Source organism: Rutidosis leptorrhynchoides, chromosome 7, assembly GCF_046630445.1.
Source record: "Rutidosis leptorrhynchoides isolate AG116_Rl617_1_P2 chromosome 7, CSIRO_AGI_Rlap_v1, whole genome shotgun sequence".
Lineage (NCBI taxonomy): Eukaryota > Viridiplantae > Streptophyta > Magnoliopsida > Asterales > Asteraceae > Rutidosis > Rutidosis leptorrhynchoides.
This window is the reverse complement of record NC_092339.1, coordinates 46,626,259-46,643,686: the sequence shown is the minus strand read 5'-3', so window position 1 is coordinate 46,643,686 and position 17,428 is coordinate 46,626,259.

The window sequence follows — 17,428 nt, the reverse complement described above, 5'->3', positions numbered from 1 at the left end:
GTCATCCGGGTTCCATGGTTGGTAATAGGTGTACTGGTATGCCTGGTTAGGGTCGTAGAGAGTATAAGGTGGTCTCATCTTGGGCTGGTGTTGAGGATAGTAAGCGGGTCAGGTCAGAACGTAGTGATCCTGAGGTGACAGCCGGCTCATAATCTGACGTTGATGATAGTCCCATCTATCATGCTGTCGTTGCCTGGAATGTTCGTAATCATTCCGGGCTTGCCACTGCTCCATCCGACTAAATCTCTCCGCGTTTGTCATATCTACCTCATCTACACGCTGGTAGACATCAGTCATAGCCTCCCGAATGACATCCCTAATGTCACTCGCTTCCTCCATCTCCTCATCTGAGCCTCTTTCTACCTGCGGATGACTACCTTCATAGGGTATTGCCTGGTTACGTCTACTCTTCAATACCTTAGCACCCGCATAAACTCTCAATCCTAAAAGCTCAACCTGTTCCCTACATTCCAAAAGTGGACCCCCTTGGTCCTTATCTACACCTAAATACTCTCCAATGAGAGTAACAAAAATACCTCCTCCAATAATCCCCCCTTCCTGTATTCCTTCAACCATCTTAGATAAATAAAAACCAACATAGTAAGGGATATTAACAAAGCCTCTTGGGTCTCGAATACACTTTAGGTAAAATAAATCATGTAAGGTCAATTTTTCCTTGTTGTGACCTCTCTGTGTAATCGAGTTAGCCAAAAATCTATGAATTATACGAAGCTCGGCTCTGTTAATATGTAAGTAGGTATGTGTTCCTCCCCGCCCAAAAACATTATAATCGGACATACGCCTCCAAACGGCGTTCGCATCAAAATTCCTATCTACCCTTTCACCATGATAAATCAAATTCATACAATTGGGTAGTAGTAATTCAGCGGGCCTATATATCTGTAATGCCCTGGCCATGTCCAGCATGGACATCCTCTACATCCTACCGCCAAGTATAAACCTAAGAAAACTTCTATCATCTAATCTATCTACATCTACATTTAATGCTATAGTACTCATCAGCTCAACACACCATTCCTTATATGCAGGTCTACGAATGGTGAATAGACGTTCCCAATCGGTAAAAGAAGAACTGCCATACCTTTGAATCAGATGCTCCCTAACACGGTCAGCTAGTTGGACCCTTTCCAAAGGATCCCAATCAATTACCCTAGGCACCTCTGCATCTTTCGTTACTAATTTGAATTTATTACTTTGATATGCCGGGTAATCTCTCCATCGTCTATCGAATCTCAGATTAGGATGCAACGTGTATTCAGGAATCGTTGGGTATGCTACAAGCAGATGCATTAGAAATACTATGAATTCATTAACAAACTGTAGCGGATCATAATAAGGTATGTGTTGATCAGGCTGATGTTGTTGTTCCTGTTGTGGTACTTGTTCAGGTTCATATTGCATTTCTGGTTCTGGTTCTGGAGCAGGTCGTCTAGATGATGATGATGATGAACCTCCAGTATCGGCTCTCTGCAAAACACATTAAACACAAAATTTGTGCATCCAAATATGCATTAGTGTTAGCAAAATAACAACTTAAAACAATCACAATAACATGTTCAATCAAAATTAAACTTATACACATTTTCACAATTTTTTTACAATTTTACACTTTTTCAAATAAGCACATATGAAAATGTATACAAAGTTAACTCAAATAACAGGTTAAAACAACCTTTACTAACAATTAAGCAAGTCTCAAATGACAATTATATCAAATTAATCAAGTTCATGAATTTTGCACCTAAAAAGTCCACTTTAATCTTCAAAAATCATGTTTAGGATTAAAGTTTGGATCATTTAGCTACCTAAACATGTTACACTACTCAATTTAGCAATAATTCATGACAAAAATTGGCCATAACCTGTTTATATCAAAAAGCCCCAAATTACTCAAGAACACAAACCCTAGATTTCTAAAAATTTTGAATTTTTTGGCTTCAAATCATGTTAAATAGCATCAATCTAGGTTATACTTGCATAAAATACTATCAATTTAACACTAATTACACTAAAAATTAACAAAATTGCATTAGGTAAAATATTGGTAATTATCACAAAAACTAGGAATTTTTAGAGTTTAGGGGTGTAATTTTTACCTTTTTTAATAAACTTCTGAACAATTTCATGATTAGAGCGAGAAATTTGACGAATTACGGTGAAAATTTGGTGAAATTTGGTGAGGTTTTGAGAGATTTTCGTGTATATGTGTGTATTGTGGAAAGAGCAGAACACAGCACGCTGAGCTTTTTCTATCTGGCCTGTTTTCCAGCTCCATGCGATCGCATGGAGTTGGAGTTCAAAACCCATGTGATCGCATGGGGGTCCGGGTACAGTACTTTGGCTTTTTTTTTTATAACCTTATACTTAATAAAACATAAAATTAATTAAAAATTAAAATTTTGTTTCTTTTTAGGATGAGGGCGTTTCGGATCGTTGTCCTAGTCCGTCCCTCGACAAAATTTTAAAATTTGTCAATTTAAAGCGCGGTTTTAAAAGTAAAGATTTTTGGATTTTTTAAATATTTTTGGCATACTTTAGTTCAATAAGATTAAAAATAATGATAATAAAAGTTCTCATCCCTCCCTTGGGTAGAGCAATTTCGGTTCAACGACCTAGTCTTCAACTCACGACGAATTTTAAAAATCAAATTTTTAACTTAACGAAATAAAGTAAATTTTTGTTTTTAAATTTACACCAAACTTAAATATAAAATGCATAAAATTAAAAATTCATATTAAAAATTCACACCAAACTTAAATTATATTTTTATTTTTATACATACAAACTTATATTAAAAATATTAATTTTTCAAATATTTACAAACTTAAATATATTTATTTATTTTTTTAAAAGGGTTTAAAATATCAATTTAATATTAATTTTAAAAACAAAGTAAAAATAAAAATAAAAATCTTTTTGGTCTTTTATCCCACTTTAATCAATCAAATATTATCAAAAACATACGCCCCTCTTTTCGGTAAAGTAATTTCGGTTTCATAACCTAGTTTAATTCATGATGAATTTTTGAAATATTTTGGGTTGATTGATTAAAGATATTTATACCTTAAGAATAAACGGTAAATTTCGCAGTGATGTAGTAAATTTTTGTATGATATCAATAATTTCGATCGCAAAACCTAATTTTATTGAGTACCAATTTAATACTTTATAGAGAACGATTTAGCGGTTATTATCAAAAGGTTAAAAATAAAAATAAAAATAAAAACTGAAAACTGTACAAACTTACCTGTGAAATAGAATTCTTAGTGACCTGCTTTAGCTCACTCATAAGATAGTCGAACTAATTGGTTTTCCATAGCTACATAGGCGTAACCTCGAGCATTTAATGTTTTTTCTTCGAAACATATGAACGGTCCATCTCTGTATAAAGTAACGAATTCGGTATTGGAATATGTCTGATTCGTCGAGCATTTTCCTTCGTGTGACCATTTTCCGCATTTGTGACATCTTTCAAGGTGTCGTGCTCTTCTTTTCGCTGCAGATTTTGATTTTCCTTTACCAAACTGTAACTTATTATTTTCGTTTCTGGATTCTTTTCTTACTCCGTCCAATTTATCTCTGATTAATGATACTATTTCACTTGGAAGGGTGTCATTATTACGTTTAGTGATTAAAGCGTGTAGCATTAGACCATGGTTTAGTTCACAGGAAGTCTTCATCTCGTAAAACCTAAAAAAAAATAAAAATTCAGAATGGGGGAGAAGACTAGTTCTTTAGGGTCTGCTAGGGAAAGACCATTCGGGTTCCATTCTCGGAAACTACATGAAAACAGAACATCTGACTCTAACAAAATACATATTATCCTTTAAAGACTTGATTCTCCCCACACTTAGTTAGCTGTGGTGTCGAAATTGTGATTAACTTCGTTGTCAACTTCCATTGGACTATCTATGTAATGTTTAACTCTGTGACCATTAACCTTAAATTCAATTCCATTTGAATTTATTAATTCTACCGTTCCGTACGGGAAAACTCTTTTGACTATGAATGGTCCAGACCATCTTGATTTCAATTTTCCAGGAAATAGCTTGAATCGTGAATTGAAAAGAAGAACTTTGTCTCCTTCCTTAAATTCTTTTGAACTTCTGATTCTTTTATCATGCCATTTCTTCGTTCTTTCCTTATAGATTAACGAATTTTCGTATGCTTCATGTCTAAATTCTTCTAATTCGTTTAGTTGAATTAATCGTAGACGTCCAGCTTCATGTAAATCAAGATTACATATCTTCAAAGCCCAAAATGCTTTGTGTTCAATTTCTACTGGAAGATGACATGCTTTTCCGTAAACGAGTCTAAAAGGTGTGGTACCAATTGGAGTTTTGTAGGCTGTTCTAAAAGCCCAGAGTGCATCCTCCAATTTAATGGACCATTCCTTCGAATTTGATCCTACGGTTTTTTCTAGAATACGTTTTAAAGCTCCGTTGGTATTTTCAACTTATCCACTTGTTTGTGGATGATAAGCGGTGGAGATTTTATGAGTTACTCCATATCTTTTAAGAACTTTCTCAAGTTGATTATTACAAAAATGAGTACCCGATCACTTATTAAAGCTTTCGGTGTTCCAAACCTTGCAAAAAGACGTTTTAAAAAATTGACTACAACTCGTGCATCGTTAGTTGGGAGAGCTTGTGCTTTTGCCCATTTAGATACATAATCAATGGCAACGAGAATGTAGAGATTATTATGAGATTTTGGAAATGGACCCATAAAGTCAATACCCCAAATGTCAAATACTTCACATACTTGAATGACATTTTGTGGCATTTCATCACGTTGACTTATTTTTCCGGCCCTTTGACAAGCATCACAGGATTTGCAAAGAATGTGTGCGTCTTTGAAAATTGTAGGCCAATAGAATCCAGCATCGTAAACTTTTCTTGCGGTTAGTTGAGGCCCATAATGCCCTCCTGTTGGTCCTGTGTGACAATGGTTTAATATTTGACTGGCTTCATCCCCAAATACACATCGGCGTATTATTCCATTGGGACAACTTTTAAACAAATGTGGATCTTCCCAGAAATAGTGTTTTATATCACTAAAGAATTTCTTTCGTTTTTGGTACGATAATCCTTTTTCAAGGAATCCACATACTAAGTAGTTTGCATAGTCTGCAAACCATGGAATTTCATTATAATCTATCTTCAATAGATATTCATCAGGAAAGTTGTCTTGTATGGCCGATTCATTTAGAACTTCTAATTCGGGATTTTCAAGACGAGAAAGATGATCAGCGGCGAGATTTTCTGCTCCCTTTTTGTCTCGGATTTCAATATCGAACTCTTGTAAGAGTAAGATCCAACGGATTAATCGTGGTTTGGCATCTTGTTTCGAAAATAGGTATCTAAGAGCAGAATGGTCGGTATAGACCACCGTTTTAGCTAGAACGAGATATGATCGAAATTTGACAAAAGCAAAGACAATAGCAAGGAGTTCTTTTTCAGTAGTTGTATAATTCGTTTGTGCTCCTTGTAACGTCTTACTAGCATAATAAATAGGTTGAAATCGTTTTTCAATCCTTTGTCCTAAAACGGCTCCCATTGCAAAATCACTTGCATCGCACATTAGTTCAAACAGTAGATTCCAATTTGGAGTTATCATGATCGGCGCATTAGTGAGTTTCTCTTTAAGAATATTAAAAGATTTGATGCATTCATCTGAAAAGATGAATGGAGCATCCTTTTCTAGGAGTTTATTCATAGGAGTGGCAATTTTAGAAAAAAAAATTTATGAAACGTTGGTAAAAACCGGCATGCCCTAGAAAACTCCTAACTCCTCTAACATTGGTGGGATGTGGAAGTTTAGCAATTACATCTACTTTAGCTCTATCCACTTCAATTCCTTCCTTTGAAATTTTATGACCAAGAACGATGCCTTCTTTAACCATGAAATGGCATTTCTCCCAACATGAAATGGCATTTCTCCCAATTAAGTACTAGATTTGATTGTTCGCATCTAATAAGCATTCATTCAAGATTAACTAGACATGTTTCAAAAGTATCACCGAAGACTGAAAAGTCATCCATGAAAACTTCCATGCATTCTTCTATCATGTCGTGAAAAATCGCCATCATGCACCTTTGAAAGGTTGCAGGGGCGTTGCAAACTCCAAATGGCATGCGTTTGTAAGCAAAAGTACCATAAGGGCACGTGAATGTGGTTTTCTCTTGATCCTCGGGTGCTATTGGAATTTGAAAGTATCCGGAAAAACCATCAAGGAAACAATAGTAACTATTTTCGGCTAATCTTTCCAACATTTGATCAATGAAAGGTAAGGGAAAGTGATCTTTTCTGGTGGCGTCATTTAATTTTCTATAATCAATACAAACACGCCATCCTGTTACAGTCCTAGTAGGAATAAGCTCATTTTTCTCATTTGTGATGACAGTCATGCCACCCTTCTTAGGCACGCATTGAACTGGGCTTACCCATGGACTATCAGAAATTGGATAAATTAGACCTGCATCTAGCAGTTTAATAATTTCTTTCTTAACAACATCTTGCATATTCAGATTTAGTCTTCTTTGGCGTTGCACATACGTTTTATGACCTTCTTCCATAAGGATTTTATGTGTGCAATACGAAGGACTTATTCCTTTAATATCATGAATTTTCCATGCAATGGCTGGTTTATGAGCTTTTAGCACAGAAATGAGTTGAGATTTTTCATTTTCAGTAAGAGAAGACGATATTATTACAGGTAATTCAGATTCACCATGTAAATAAGCGTATTCCAAATGGTTTGGAAGTGGCTTTAACTCTAATGTCGATGGTTCTTCTATTGATGATTTGTATCGATATATGTCTTCTTCTTTTAGCATTTGAATTTCTTCTGTTGTTGGTTCATATCCATTAGCCATAAGGGTAGCTATCATTTCAGTTTCATCAATTGGTTCAGTTCTTTCTCCTAAAGAACATTCTCCTGTTCCTTGTAATTCTGGAAATTCTTCTAACAATTCTGCATGTGATTCTATAGTTTGAATATAATAACACGTATCATCTGCAAATTGCGGTTGTTGCATGGCTCTATCAACTGAAAAGGTAACACTCTCGTCCTCTATACTTAGGGTCAGTTTCTTACCGAACACGTCTATCATTGCTTTAGCCGTGTTTAAGAATGGTCTTCCTAATATGAGAGGAACTTGAGAATCTTCTTCCATGTCCAGAATAACAAAATCTACTGGAAATACTAAAGTACCAACTTTAACTAGCATGTTCTCCATTATCCCTCTAGGATATTTTACTGATCGATCGGCTAGTTGTATGCTTATTCGTGTTGGTTTCAATTCTCCAAGGCCTAGTTTAGTGTATAGTGAATACGGCATTAAATTTATACTAGCACCTAAGTCTGCCAATACTTCTATTGAACTAAGACTACCCAGAAAACATGGAATTGTGAAACTTCCTGGATCAGATAGTTTTTCTGGTATCTTATTCAACAGCACTGCAGAACAATTAGCATTCATAGTAACAGCCGAGAGTTCTTCCATTTTCTTTCTATTTGTGATTAGATCTTTTAGAAATTTAGCATATCTAGGCATTCCTAAAATCACATCAATGAAAGGAAGATTGACATTTATCTATTTAACCATATCCAAGAATTTGGATTGCTCGGCTTCAAGTCTCTCTTTTCTCATTTTACTCGGGTAAGGAAGTGGTGGTTGGTATGGTTTAACATAAGGTTTAGCCTTAACTGTGTTATCTTCATTAACCTTTTCAACTACCGGTTCTTTTTCCTTATCTTGATCAGATTGTGGTTCTTGTGGAGTAGGAATAGCATCATCAGAAATTACAGGTATTTCAGGTGGTTTAAGTGTGATACCACTTCTTGTGGTAATGGTTTTAGCTGTTTCATTCCGGGGGTTAGCATTAGTATCACTAGGTAGACTTCCCGGTTTTCTTTCACCTATCAACCTTGCTGAGTTGCTCACTTCTTGTTCCAGATTTTGAATAAAAGCTTGTTGATTTCTAAATGCTTGAGCATTTTGTTCATTGGTTTGTTTCTGAGATGTGAAAAATTGAGTTTGAGATTCAACTAGCTTCGACATCATGTCTTCTAAATTTGGCTTTTTATCATCGGTTTGTGGTGGTTTATTTTGAAAAATAGGTCTTTGCTGATTGTAAGTATTGTTAGATACTTGTTGATTGATAGGACCTTGTTGGTTGTTGTATGAAACATTTCGGTTATAATTCTGGTTTTGATTGTAGTTTGGTCTTGGCAGTTGATAATTATTCTGATAATTATTTCCAGGCCTTTGGTTTATGTATGAAACATTCTCTCTTTGTTCCATTGTTAGTTCAATACTGAGACAATCTTTTGTCAAATGTGGTCCTCCATACTGCTCACAACTAATTCGTATTGAGTGAATATATTTAGTCATCTTTTCCATTCGTTTCTCAACAGCTGCTTTAGATGATCTAACGATATCTTTTTCTTGGTGCCACTCATATGAATGGGAAGCAGTGTTATCAATAATTTTATAAGCATCAGTTGTGGTTTTCTTCATAATGGAACCACCGGCTGCTATATCAATGTCTTTTCGTGTAGTGATGTCGTATCCTTGGTAGAATATTTGTACTATTTGACAGGTGTCTAACCCATGTTGCGGACATCCTCTTAATAACTTTCCAAATCTTGTCCAAGCCTCATATAGAGTTTCGTTTGGCTTCTGTGTGAACGTAACAATTTCTCCTTGAAGTCTTACGGCTTTAGATGCCGGAAAGAATTGTTTAAGAAATTTTTCAACTAAAACGTCCCATGTATCAATCGCCCCTTCAGGTAACGATTCTAACCAATCTTTGGCTTCTCCCTTTAAAGTCCAGGGAAATAACATGAGATATATCTGTTCATCCTCCACTACTCTTATTTTAAATAGTGTGCAGATCCTATTAAAGGTACGAAGATGTTCATTTGGATCTTCCTTCGGCGCACCACTAAATTGGCATTGATTAGTTACCATGTGTAGAATTTTTCCCTTGATTTCATAATCTGGCGCATTTATGTCAGGTTGAGTAATTGTGTGACCTTGGCCAGTGCGTTTAGCTCTCATTCGGTCTTCCATACTTAGAGGTTCCAGATTCTCCATGATTGAATTTGTTGAATCTGAATCACTATAGGATTCTGATTTAATGGTAGGTTCCTCAACAATCTCTGTTTAAATGATTGGTGGTTCTGGAGGAAAGATTAATGGTTCAGGATCTATGAATTGTCCCTGAATATTCTCCGGATTCTCAATTGTGAGGTCGGGTTCAAAAAATGGATTATCGGAAATTTGAATTGGAGTACTTGGTCGACTGGATGACGATTCTAAAGAAAAATCAATGGCGACAATATTTTCTAGATGTCTTGATCGAGTTACAGGTGGTGAACGTACAAAAGGTGGTGAACGTTTTGCTCGGTGCATTCACTGAATATCCTATTAGTTATAAAAATAAGAAAAATTATATAAGTTATCAAATTAATAGACTTTTTTGATTTTGCCCACGTTTCGAATAGCCAAAAGATGCAGCAGAGGGGCAGGATTCGTTTGGTCTCAATATAATTGAGTACTGTTTGGCTCCAATAACCCGGTCCACGTACAAATCCAACTATTACTACGAACCAGAAAATTTTGATGTCTATCAATTTAACCACTTAAAATAATTTTTCGTTAAAGTTTAAAGAAATTTAGAGAGAAGAAATAGAAAAATTCTATGTCCTAAATACTAGAATGTCGAGAAATAAGAAAGAAAAAGAGCGCGTCGAAAAATAAAAAGTCGAAAAATAAAAATAAGAATGTAGCGCGTCGAAACTTAAAAAGGAACTAAAAACTAAAAATTAAAAGTTGCGTCTAAAAATATTAAAGCTTAAAAGAAATTCAATATCCCAAATGGCAATAACTTAAAAAGGTACTAAAATATAAAAACGACGTCGCAAAATTCTAAAGCACTTAATCTTAGTCTAAAGAAAAAGCACTTAAGGTATAAACGAGAACGACTCTATATGAGACTTTTTAAATAAAACCTTTGTTAATAAAACAGCAGAAGCAGTAATACATGTTTACATTATTATTAAAATGTAAAATAAATGTTTATGAACTAAAATATAATATGCGATGTGGACTCCATGCAAGCATCAAATCTATCATCACAAAGTTGCAAACAGCTAGCTCAATCATCACCTGAGACAAAACATGCTTAAAGTGTCAACCAAAAAGGTTGAGTGAAATTCACAGGTTTATAAATAATATCCAAAGTTTTAGACCACAAGATTTAGTTTAAAGTTGATTGATATAGAAATATCAATCTAAAAGTGTTGCTGCATTTTGTAATATCGCTACTAAACAAGTTTACCCTATGACACCTTGTACTGTCAGTGTCGTGGAATCATTATTATGTAACCAAAGACCAACGGTCGAATGGTTAGACACGTTACTCTCAATAGGCCTACTCACAATAATTAAGTTTGCATTTAAACGTAGCAATTGACGATATTACGGTAGGGATTTAGCATGAATCAAAGCATGACAGCATAGTTAACAATTTAGTACTTGTGTCTAAGTGTAAAACAGTTATAAAGCAAGCATGTGTCTCACCCCAAAAGTTATAAATAGTTAAGTAAACAGTAAAAGTGGGGCTATGAAAATCACCTTAGTAGTACAAAAGAGTATTCCACGAAAGAATTGAACGGAAGGACGTGACCGAGATCTCAACCTAGAGATAGAACGTATGATCAGACATTGCCTAACAGACAATAGTATATAGTACTATATTGATAGTAATGGTTAACTAAAGAATTTCCATTTTCGGAAGGTTACTATTTATGGAAAGTTTCCACTTATAGTAATTTTCCAATTTTAGAAAGTTCGGGTTAATCTTTAGCAAGACGTTGTATAACTTTACTCAAACTTCGTTGCTATCAAATAAGTCAGGAATGACCAGATGTAACCGGGGGCCCAGGACTCTTGACCAGAATCTAAGTCATGGCATTCGAGATCCACAAGCTTACCCATAAATGGCAACCTAGACATCATTCACTTACGACCGTGAGTAGCGATGAAGTTCACATGAATTGTACATTATCTTTGATTAACCTTCACTTTAGGTTTATATGTTATTATTTATGTTATATTATATTTATTAATGTATTAACAATTTGATTATCTTATATTATATACTATAAGTTATTATTATTAAATTAGTATAGTTTTAAAATAAGTGTTTATTAATAATGTATTGTTATTAACTTACATTATAAGCATTATAATTTATTATATAGTATACTTAGTTATTAACCGTAAGTTATAATAATAATATTAATTTAGTATATGTAATATACTTATGTTAATCAAAAATCATACTAATATATGTTAATTCGAATATTAATTCATTAAATATTATATTTATAATTTTTATAAACTTAGTTAATTATACAATTCAGTAGGATATTTTATAAAAATAATTTTATCAAGTTTTTGTATTTATTTCCCACTTTTCTTTATATATATACTCGGTTTATATTAATCAAATTTAATTAGGTAATAAATATTAAATCGACCTAAATAAATAATTTTATATTTTTTACAGGTTCTATATTATGTAAAAATGTTATAAAAATTATTAAATCAAATTTTATATCAAAATATTATTTATTTAATATTTTCTAATTATTTAACCATTGTAATCGACCTATAATTAAATAAATAGGAAAAATAATTTAAAATTAATTTTTATATTTTTTTAAAAGTATCTAGTAATGCTACTAATCATATAAAAATTTTATAAAAATATTTAATACACGTTTGTATTTATTTTGTATTTTCTTTATTATTTCTCTTGGTTTAGAATAATGCAAAAGTAAATTCTTTTTAAATACTAATCTTCCCATTTATTTAATTTTTATAATTTTCACTTGTTTATAAAAGTATAATAATCTCAAAAAAAAATTATAATTATTTTTATTACTGTTTAATATTTTATTACGAATTTTATATTGTATTTATGTTTAAATACTACATAATTCGTATTTAATTATAAATAATATTCCATAAATTATCAAAATTATTTTTATACATCATAATACTTATAATACTAATTATAACATGTAAAAATAATTTATATATATTAAATTCGAATTTTTAAAGAATATACAAAAAATAAAAGCAATTCGATAAAAAATATAGAAAATACCTCAAGTACTTTCCCAAGTTTGTGAGAGAGTTTTTCCAAAGATTTGATACAAGTTTTTATGAAATGGAAGTGGGTATTTTTAGGAAAAAAATGGTTGGTGAAAAGAAAAAATATAAATAAAATAAAGGTGCCAATTTTGACAAAAAATAAAAACATGTTAAAAATGTTTTTAATAAGTTTTTATTTTTGAAAATATTTAGTCAAAATTCATGGGCTCATTATTTAATTTATAAAAAAAATCTCTTTTTTTATAAGCTAAAAATATATATAATGATTAAAATAACTTATCATTTAATTAATAATTATGTTTCATATAGTTTTAAATATAATACGCATTAATATTAATATTAACTAAAGTTATTTTATATAATTAGTGTAAACTTTAGTTAACACAAAGTGTCGACTAAAAATAAATATTTGATCAATGTCAAATTTAATTATATATTACGTATATATAACAACCCTATAGTCAAATTAGTCAATTCAGGTATGGAAATATGAAGGTTGTTATATATATACTCGAGCACTAGACATGGATACACTATTAATATTTTAAAAGACAAGATGATGTGTGCGAGGTGTACTAGGAAATAGTATTATTTTTATAACGAAATACTATTAAATACGATACAATTTTACACAAGATATTTATTTATTTATAGAATGGATATACCTAAACCTTGCTACAACACTTATAGGCAGTGTACCTAATCGTACAGTAGTGTAGTTTTTAGTAAGTCTGGTTCGTTCCACAGGGAAAATTAAACAAGCTTAACTCTATATTAGTTTTAAATTTATAAAAATACAAATATATATATAAGTAATATTATTATTATAAAAAGGGGGTTTTTACCGTTTAATGACCGGTTTGTCAATTTTAAAACTTTAGTCGCAGTTAAAATCTAATGTAAAATATATAAATATAACTTAATTTTAAGCGTAAAGTAAATAACGATAATGAAATTGCGATAAAAGTGGATAAAATAAAATTGCAATAATTAAAGAGTACGATAAATAAAAGTGCAATTAAATACAATGACAATAAATAAAAGTGCGATAAATTAAAAGTGCAATTAAATATGAAATAAAAGAATTATGCTTATTTAAACTTCCGTAATCATGATGTTCGACGTGTTGATTTTTAGTTTATTCCCATGGGTTAATTGTCCTTTGTCCTGAATTATTTAATATGTCCGTCTGGTATTTGTCCATAACAGTCCATCAGTCATAAATATAAAGTGCGAGTGTCCTTGTCAAATTATCCTTATATCCAAAGTCAAATATTCCAACTAATTGGGGACTTAAACTGTAACAAGGTCTTAATACTTTGTTTAATAATTACACCAGGATATCGACTACGTGTAACCCAAGGTTTTAATACTCTGTTAACAATTACGTCAAGTGTCCTTATACATAATTTCACCCCTGTTTTAATAAATCTATTAACTATTAATCCATTCCCGTATCCGGTTAAATGAACGATTATTCGTACATATAAATATCCCGCCCATCTTGTCCGATCGAGTGTATATGGTTATTTATAGGTACGTCCAATTGTAAATCTTTATATTAAATTAACAGACTATCATTTAGTTAAACAAATATAAAGCCCATTAATAGATCATAGTCTAATTTCCACAAGTGTCGTTCTTTTGTCCAAACTCCAATTATGGTACAAAGCCCAATTACCCAATCTTAATAATTTAGCCCAACATCATGATTACTTCGTCTTAAATAAGCATAATAATAATTTAGCTACGAGACATTAAATTAAAAATAACATTAACCATAACTTACAGTGATTAAAAATAGCGTAGCGTTACACGGACAGAATTTTGACTTACACTCTTACAACATTCGCTAACATACCCTTATTATTAGAAATTAAAATTAAAATTAAAATTAATATATATATATATATATATATATATATATATATATATATATATATATATATATATATATATATATATCTTACGTATGAGAGAAAGAAGAAAAAGATGTGTTTAACATCGATCAAAACCGCGAAATTTATAGGCATGTGGGCTGAAAAGGTGTGCCATGCGATCGCGTGGCTTTTGTGCCTCCAGGCCATGCGATCGCATGGGGGTAGGTAGCAGCTCACATATTTTTGTTTCTTTGTTTGTCGACGTTTTAATAAATAAATATAATATATAAATAATTATAAGAATTATTTAAATATTATATTATATTTATGTGCATAGTTGACTTGTAATTTTTAGTCCGTTGCGTCGAGCGTTGAGAGTTGACTTTGATCCCGGTTCCGGTTTTTCGAACGTCCTTGCGTACAATTTAATATCTTGTATTTTGCGTTTCGCGTCTTATACTCTTGTAATTTTGAGACGTTTCTTATCAATAATTGGAACCTCTTTGATTGTACTTTGTACTTTTGAGCTTTTTGGTCGTTTGCGTCTTCAATTCGTCGAATCTGTCTTTTGTCTTCACCTTTTATTATTTAAACGAATATCACTTGTAAATAGAACAATTGCAACTAAAAGCTTGTCTTTCTTGAGGGATAATGCTATGAAATATATGTTCGTTTTTAGTATTATCACAAGATATGAATGCTCACGTATCAATATTGTGATTCAATATTGCAGGAAAGTACGTAGACGCAACAGAGATGATAAACACTAGGTTTGACTTGTGAACAATACCCATGAACATCCATAGCTATAACCCATAATTTCCTTAGCTCTATCCCGCTCAAAAAATTTGTTTTGAAATCGTTCGAGCAGAACCTCATCGTAGTATTTTATGTATAAATAATAATAATACTAATACTACTAATAATAATAAGATTAATAATAATATTATTAATCTTAATAATAATAATATAAATAATAATTATAATACAGAGAAAGAAGAGAGAAAGAAGAGGAACGAATGATGCACAAACTGAAACAATTTGCTCGATTTATAATTGTGGCCAGATGCACACTGCCATGCGATCGCATGGTTTCTGTGTGTAATAGCCATGCGATCGCATGGCCTAGGATACCAGCTCATATTCGTTTAACGTTTTGCTTGTCGGCATAATATTTAATTATATATAATATATTTAATTTATATAATTAATTATATATTATATTATATTTACGTGCATAGTTGACTTGTAATTTTTGGTCCGTTGACTCGTACGTTGTCACTCGACTTATGTCCCGGTTCCGGTTTCTCGAACGCATTTTTGTACGCTTAGAAAACTAGTACTTTACCTTTCGCGACTTGTACCTTTATTAATAATTAGGCTTAATTCATCAATAATTATACTGATTGAAATGTAACTTATTCATTTGAGTGTTGTGGTCATTTGCTTCTATAAATCAACGTCTCGTTATTTATTAATATATATTTAATAATATTATTTTAAATCAAATCGTTTTAAGATTAAGTTAATATTTTATTTTATCACCTTATAAAATATATATATACATTTTCATTTTGAAGTAGTATTTCACTGTAGCAAAGTTTTTTTACTGTAGCAAATAGTGATTTTCGAAAACACTGTAACTTTTCGGGTACTGTAGCAATTCTAAAATACTGTAACAAATTAGTGTTTTACTGGTTCATCTTAAACGTTTTAGTTAACTTATCTAAATATCAATCGAATCAATAATTGAATGTTACTATCGTTTACTAAATAACTTGAAATCATATATATATATATATATATATATATATATATATATATATATATATATATATATATATATATATATATATATATATATATATATATATATATATATATATATATATATATATATATGCACATTAAGTTATATATATATTGTTCGTGAATCTTCGAGAACAGTCAAAGAATAATTGATTACATGAATATAGTTCCAAAACTTTGAGACTCAACATTACAGACTTTGCTTATCGTGTCGAAAACATTAAATCATTTAAAGATAAAGTTTAAATTTGGTCAGAAATATCCGAGTCGTCACACATACCAGTTTAAATTAGTTTCTATAAGCAACTTCTTATTCAGAGATGAAAGCTCATATAATCAAGATTATAATATGATTGGGTTTACCCGCACACTCAAATCTAACATTATTGTCATCATCTTAAGCAAACCTCTCCTAAATTCGCCAATTGGCCATTTTGTAATTTATATACATGAACACATAAATTTAGTATCAATTAAGAACCTTTCAGTAAATAAAATAATACCAGTCATTTGTCACTACAATTAGCCAAGCATAAAAGTACACAACTGAAATAATAAACAAATATAACTCTTAAACCACAAACAATTCCGAAAGGACAACATACTAAGCATTAGAATGGTGTACCTTTCAACAAAATGTTGAAGCAGGGCTAGAATTTAAGCTAATTTCTAGGAACTCACCATTAGTATTGAGATTAGAACTGTTATAAAATGAGTTTCAGATCGATAATTTTTTATTGATTCTTGAATCATGAAACACTTTCCAAATTAAGTATTTCGACACTTTCCTGTCTCGGGTTGCACGAAATCTTAATTGTGATAAGACAAGAACGCAATTTGATTCTAGACAGATCAAATTATAGTAATAGTTAGAATGTTATGTTTTCTATGTATGTTTTTATGAAAAGCCAACAGCCAAAAAAGAATTTGATATTTTGTTGTAGGCAGTTAAAACGAAGGGATACAACCCTTGACCCCCGCCATATTGCGACATTGTCTAGTCAACCCTTACGGGTGTGCACTCCGCACTCTCCGAACCCGTTACTAAGTATAAATAGACAACTCTTGCTTTTCAAGTAAATCCTAATTACCTAAAATGATTGTTAAATGACACTAAAATCACCAAAAAGAACTTGAGGCATCATTAAAAGCAAAATTGCTTGAATTTTCATGGAAAAAATGAGCGGTGACGTTTAAAGAACAGTGTGCAGAAGCAGTAGTCATTATCATTAGTGAAAACAATAACACGCTTGAATAATTGCTATTGATTGAATTGATGTGTGTGTATGTACATATATGATCAGATAAGTCAGTTAGAATCAATGAACAAGAAAAAGGATTCAGGTGCGTGGTGGATATTTTGATGAACTGAATCAATTCAATTCAACTGGAAACATAAAACAGAGTTTGGTGTGTGTTGATTTTGTAGGCATTATTTATAAGTACTGTTTGTAGGCATTATTTGGTGTGTGTTAATTTAGTTATGTTGATGCATATTTGTATGGCCGTCGCTGGACGAATAAC